Genomic DNA, 6268 nt, shown 5'->3' with positions numbered 1-6268 from the left:
AAGCTGAGATCACGGATTACTCTCTCACTGCTGCTGAGTGCCAGTTCATCATGCACTTCCTGTCATTATTCTCTCACATCATGCATAACCCTGTAACTCTTAGCCCATCTCCTCGTGTGCAGATTTCTAATCAGCTGTGAAAAAATACTATGAATATCTCTGCATTTAAGAAGAGATGCTAAATTAAAAAATAATAAAAAAGAGAAGAGATGCTAATGGGGAAGGGGTTGAGGAACGGCTGTGGATTGGAAATAATGGGGTCAAGTAAAATAGGGCAGCAAATCAGGAAATGGGATAGGAGTAGGCACTAGGGAGAGCAAGCTACGCAAACCAGCCAACATCACCATTAACATGTTTCTTGTTTTCCTCTGAAACCCTCTTCTAATATCTGAGGTAGCGTGAGGTTGCAGTGGAAGGAACATGAGCTTTGCTACGAGATAAATACACGTGAGAATCCTGCCCCATCATGAGGCTCTGTGATATTGCAGATAAGTTTCTTAGCCCTTCCTAGCTTCAGGTCGGTAATAATACTAAGCTTTCAAAACTATTGGAAGAAACAGAGATCATGGAATGAGGAATGGCTGATACCACACACTCAGTACATGGCAGAACAATTATTATTATTGAGACAGGGTCTGGCTCTGTCATCTAGACTGGGGTGCAGTCACAGCTCACTGCAGCCTCGACCTCCAGAGCTCAAGTGATCCTCTGACCTCAGTCCCCTGAGTAGCTAGGACCACACGTTCATTCACACCACCTGGATGGTTTTTAAAAATTTTTGTAGAGATGGGGTCTCACTATGTTGCCCAGGCTGATCTCGAACTCCTGAGCTCAAGCAGTCCTCCCTCCTTAACCTCCCAAAGTGCTGTGATTACAGGCGTGAGCCACCACACCTGGCCAGAAACTAGCACTAATGATAACTGGGTTTGTGTCTGCAATGCACTGACCTGATGCTTGCTCAGATGGGGGCAGGGGAAAGTAAAGATAACCAGGAAACTGGCAGGACCCTGAAGAGAACAACATTAATCTCACATTCGCCATGTGATTTGCCTTTATCTTTATCACAGTTTCTCTCTAATCTCCCTCAACTTTTAAATCACATAATGAGCCAAAAGGATGATAAGAGAGAACAATGTCAACAACTATGAAGGATCTGAGATTTTTGCCCTGCTTGGAAGCTCACAAGCGAGCCAATCACAGCTCCATTGATGATGGCAGAACACACGAGACTCCCAGTCAGCAAAAAAAGACCTCATGACAGCACCGCTGGCAGCGTGAGCTTCATGTTCCCATGGGTTCCCTGGGAGCCCCAAGTCCTATGGGGGTGATGCAGAGGTGGGCCCAGGTGGCTGCTATGCACACAGTGCGTTATGTGACAGCCAAGGAACCTGGAGCTTAAGATGTTCCCAGTCTTCTAAGGGGACTGTTAACAAGCCTGCCCAATCTTTCTCCTGGAGAGGGACATTATCTTTATTATCCTTGCCAGGAGACTAACCTGCCCTCTGCCAATCTTCCACTGTTGTTTTGTATATAAATATCTTGGAAAAGGCAGTCTGCATCATGGTGTGTTGAAACACCACAGACAATTGCTTTCCAACCAAGTAAGACACAGCCAGAGGCAGAATTCAAAAGAAAGCACTGTGATTAGAGAAGATGCCTAAAAGTTTTTATTTCTTTATCAAAAAGTTGATAACCCCCCATCAAATCTTAAATAACAGCTCCTCTAGTTGCCAGAGCCTGTAGGGAAAGCCTATTATTGCTGTGTTATATGCTAGTTGAAAGCTGCTGCCTGTACCTAATCACAGTGCTTCCGCTGTGCTGAATGGGACAGGGCACCTCCTGCTCCGTCTTTGCGAAAGGCCCTGAAGTGATGTCTTCTTCATGCAATTTCCAATTAGCCTGGAAATGGAACATAGGCTTGTTGATAAAGAAATGGGTTAGGGATTTTTTTTTTTTTTTTAATGAAAAAGAAATAAGAAGCATTGTTCATGTTTGACTTTCTTTGGGCTTCGTTATGAGATTAAAATGGTTTGGAAAATAGAATTCTTTCAGAGGCTACACATGAGGTTTATGGAATCCTGATATTTATCCAGATCAGTCTCCTCACTCATATGCCTTTATGAGGTCAGCTATGGTTCTAATGAGCAGAGGAGCTAGGACACACACCATCAGAGGGCTTCCAGCCTTTCCGATCCCACCTTGCAGCACACCCCCAGAGTCCTAAAAGCAAAACCATCTTGAGGACCTTACACACTCACTGGAGACACAGCCCTGTCCCATTGTCAGACCAAAGAGGAATCTGTGGGTCCCAAGTTTTTAGTTCAAAAAATATATTCATTATATGCAGGCAAAATGCAGCAATTGTTATAGTAAGGAATCCAGGGCCTGCCTTGTTTGAGAGTTTGGTGGGAGAACAGCGCAAGTCAGGGGTGAGTGGGTAATTCAGGCAATGTCCACGCTGTCTCCACATCTGAGAGAAAGGCACATGGGGCCCATGGTTGCCAGAAATCTATCTGTCCTAACCCTTCTTTCTCCCTTGCTTTACATATCTAATCAGCCACGAAGAGCTGTTGATTCTCCTAAATCATTCTCAGATCTGCCCATAATCTCTTTATTTTGTCCTTATATAATTAATCTGAAACTTTTTTGTTTTCGTTGTTGCAACTTGTGAGATAAAAATCAATGGGATCCTTCTCAAGCTCCCAAGAAATGACGACGTTCCTTCTCCATCCCCTTACAACTCCCCACCCCCAACCCATGACACACCCAACACACACACACACACACACACACACACACACACCCCCAGAGACAACTCTTTCATTCCATGCAAATTCTTTCTGTTTGTACAAGACTCAGTTTCCTTTGATCATCTGTAGATGTCATCCCGGAGGAGCCCCTCTAGTATGGATTTTCAGCACACAGAGACAGGGGCCTGGTTGTCCTAGGGAAACCCCCTAGTGATGTTTGGGAGCCCTGCCTCTGCCCAGTGCCAAGATCAGCAGTGTGGGTCAGTGGGCTCTGGGCCGGGCCTCAGGCTTGAGACCTCCTCCCGCTCAGTGCTGGGTCCTGAGCTGAGCCTATTCTCCTCCCAGCAGGCTAGAGCTGTGAAAGCTGAACTAACTGGCAGAGCCAAGTTGTCCTTCCCCAAGGACTCCCATTCCCAAGGAAGGAGAATTGCACTGGGTGGTTGCAGGTGGAATCTGCCAGCATGCGCTGCCTGAGAGAATAGACAATGGAGGTCTCTGTATCACTGCACAAAAGGGGAAGGAAAATGCTGACATTTAAATGATTACATTTGGGATCTACAGTTGCCTTGGGGCATGGCAGTGATCACTTAATAGACGAATCTTCCCTTTTTTTTTTCTTTCAGAGCTTAAATTAGCTTTCAAATAGCCACAAGGTTAGACAATATATTCTTTAATTAAAGAAGGAGACCTAGCTTCCTTTTCCATTCCCATAAAGCACTGGTGTGTGTGTATGTTTTATTTTGCATTTTTGCATAGGCTTTGCAATACTGGGAGCTGCAGATAGCTATAGGATTTATGTCCTCTACATAAGGTGACCACACAATAGGACAGTTATTTTAAATATTCTGTCTTTAGGAGGAGTCATAATTTTTTATTAAGCAGATGTATTCACTATGCTTCAATGTTTTGCTATGGGTACAGCACTGGGCCTCACACAGAATATTTGCTGAATGAACGACTGATTTTATGACCTTATACACTCTGTGCTAATAAATATAAATACACAGAAAATCCATTTGGTAAATATTTCCTAATTCTTTCTGGTAAAACAAAAATTCCAATAACACGTGCACGTCTTCACACACAGTCTAGCAGGGATCTCACTTGTCAGCAGAAATGAGCCATCTGGTTGCTGCCCTGAGGTCCCATGTTACGCACATGTCACTGCTTTCCACATTCACAACGACCGTTTCCTTACCAGCCAGGAGAAGCTGTATCTTAAATAACTGAAGCAAAATTGTATTTGTCAAATTACAAGAGCAAAGAGCATTTTCGCAAGTCAGTTGTCTTGTCTATAATCAACTCAACTTCCTAAATACTAAATATTCAGTAATCTGGCTGTAGATTTCTGGATCGTTTAAACAAACCAATAATGCTTGATAAAGCTCAGAAATTGTAAATTTGATAAAGCTCAGAATTGTCAGCTATGTCTTCATACTGTGAATCCAGCAGACTGAGGAATAACAAAAGTGAGTTTGCCAACCCTCTTAAAGATGCATTTGGACCCTGAAGTCCAAGGCAACTATTGGCCTTGTGTGGCTTCCCCACACCCCAGCTCAGGTGTGTTCACCCACAGATTGTTTAGTCTGCACCTGGAGAGCTGACCATGATCTCAAACTTGGCTAATTCTGCTGCAGATTATTTTGTTTTTCATTAAAAAAAATACAATGTGACTTAGTTATAAATGAGAACAAATTAACAATGAACAATATTTCAAAAGTTGAAAAAGGTGGCACGGACACTAACAATACTGAATACATAGCCTTTTATCATCTTCAGATTTAAAGTTTTTTGTGACTTAATTACATAAAGATCAGGAGTCAGTTTTGCAACCTAAAAATATTTACTTATTAGAACTATATTAATGCTTCAGTAAACTATATAAAAAAAGATAATGAGACAGATGTGCATTTATAGAACTGCATGCCAGTCAGGCCAATTCCCTGCAAAGGGAATTCCCCGCATGATCTCATTCATCTGTGTGGACTCAGAGCAATCCTTGTTTACACGTACGCATTCATCTACTTCTCCAGCATGGCCAGCCCTCTGCTTCTTGGTGGTTTCTCTCTACTGTGAATGTGCATGTCCAGTTGTCTGCTTCTTAGAGTAGACATTTACCTTCCTCATCCATCAGCCTTTGGAGGAGGACTGGGGACATAAAGACGATTGATTTGCCTGTTTTCCCAGAAGGTTTCCTGGTGGTCGTCTTCCATTATCATATCTGGAATTAGATGTGTTTCCATAGCCTCTTCTTTTTTTCACATGTTGCTGAAGCAGAGTTTTGAAAAACAAAATCACAAACTTGGCTATTCTTCAGAAGAAATATGTTATCTAAGATAATCTCCACGGAGATAGACTCTGCTGTCCAACACTTGTCCATTTAAGATGTAAACCATCCTGCCCTGCTTCCTCACTTTGGAGCAACTTGCAGATTAATTTAGCTGGACTAATGCCAGTTCTCAGTTTGAGCCTAAGATGATTTGAACTTGTGTTTTGAATTGGGGAACAGCATTGCATGATGGCTTTTCAGCTGTAGAAGAGAAGAAGAAATATTTATTTTTATTTTATTTTATTTTATTTTTTTTTGAGACAGAGTCTCGCTCTGTCGCCCAGGCTGGGGCGCAGTGGCGCGATCTCTGCTTACTACAACCTCTGCCTCCCAGGTTCAAGCAATTCTCCTGTCTCAGCCTCCTAAGTTACAGGCGCATCCCACCTTGTCTGACTATTTTTGTATTTTTGGTAGAAACAGAGTTTTGCCATGTTGGCCAGGCTGGTTTCGAACACCTGATCTCAGGTGATCCACCCACCTCGGCCTTCCAAAGTGCTGGGATTACAGTCATGAGACACCATGCCTGGTCAGAAATCTTTATTTTAAACTTTTTTATATGCATCTGGGAGAAAAATTAAGATGAGGAAGACTTGTATCACAGATACCAGTTCCTTGGGGAATTCCTGGAGACCAGGGGTCTGCAAACTATGGTTCACAGGGCCAAATCAAGCTCAGGGTCTGTTTTTGTACTGTCTGCAAGTTAGTAATAGTACTTTTTAAAGTTTGCGAAGAAGAAAAAACAACAAAGAATAATATTAGATGGAGATGTCATGTGACCTGTAAAGCCTAAAATATTTACAATCTGCCCCTGGGCAGTTCGCCAACCCTGGACTATAGACTCATGTCTGCACTCTCTGCAGAAAGGGGATGAATGCAGCAGGTGAAATCAATGCAAGGTCAGGGATGGAGAAAAATAATATTCTTCCACCTCTCCTCTGAAGATCATAGCATGACTCTGGCAGAGTTATGATTCTCGAAAAATCAATGCTTGAGGATAGAAGATTTTTGGTGCCTGGGAAGACCATGCTTTGGGCAGAGACATCAGCCTCCGCAGGACACCAATGGCAGCTATGGAGGCGTGGGGTGGCCTTCCTGTGACTTCATGAGCAGCCAGCATCACAGTGAGAGTCAGAATTCCTTTCCACAGAGAAACAACCTCCAGGGACTTGCAAATGTAATTTGTGAATTG

The 6268-nt window shown here is 43.0% G+C and overlaps 1 pseudogene; it reads right to left on the bottom strand.

Moving 5' to 3' along the window:
- Positions 1–4864: 4864 nt before the first annotated feature.
- LOC112623551 lies at positions 4865–5146 on the bottom strand (annotated as a pseudogene).
- Positions 5147–6268: the final 1122 nt, after the last annotated feature.

Source organism: Theropithecus gelada, chromosome 4, assembly GCF_003255815.1.
Source record: "Theropithecus gelada isolate Dixy chromosome 4, Tgel_1.0, whole genome shotgun sequence".
NCBI lineage: Eukaryota > Metazoa > Chordata > Mammalia > Primates > Cercopithecidae > Theropithecus > Theropithecus gelada.
The sequence above is the reverse complement of the archived record's forward strand: the minus strand, read 5'-3'. Positions and strand labels throughout refer to the sequence as shown.